Raw genomic sequence first — 350 nt, 5'->3', positions numbered from 1 at the left:
TCCTCTACAGTTTCTTTGGCTTCTCCTCACAGGAGCAAGAATGATTCATCTACAAGGTGAAAAGGTAAGAGGTAGACATTTAGTCGTCCACGTATCTTTATTTGGGAGACGTGAACATTCTACAGGTCCGTTGCATTGAGGACTTTCCCCTCCTTGGCTCCCTGCACTCACCTGGTGTGAAGCAGTCACATTTCTCTACTCAGTTGGCCGTAGATTCAACCCTTCCCAAATGCAGATCCCAGCATCCAGCTTCAGCAGGGATGTCAGGGAAGTACAAGGAAGGGCATTTGAGCATATATCCAAGACATAAGATCCAATTCAAGCAAAAACCTGAAATTGGAACCAGTTTT

This window comes from Propithecus coquereli, unplaced genomic scaffold (genome assembly GCF_000956105.1).
Source record: "Propithecus coquereli isolate 6110/MARCELLA unplaced genomic scaffold, Pcoq_1.0 Scaffold470, whole genome shotgun sequence".
Lineage (NCBI taxonomy): Eukaryota > Metazoa > Chordata > Mammalia > Primates > Indriidae > Propithecus > Propithecus coquereli.
The sequence above is the reverse complement of the archived record's forward strand: the minus strand, read 5'-3'. Positions refer to the sequence as shown.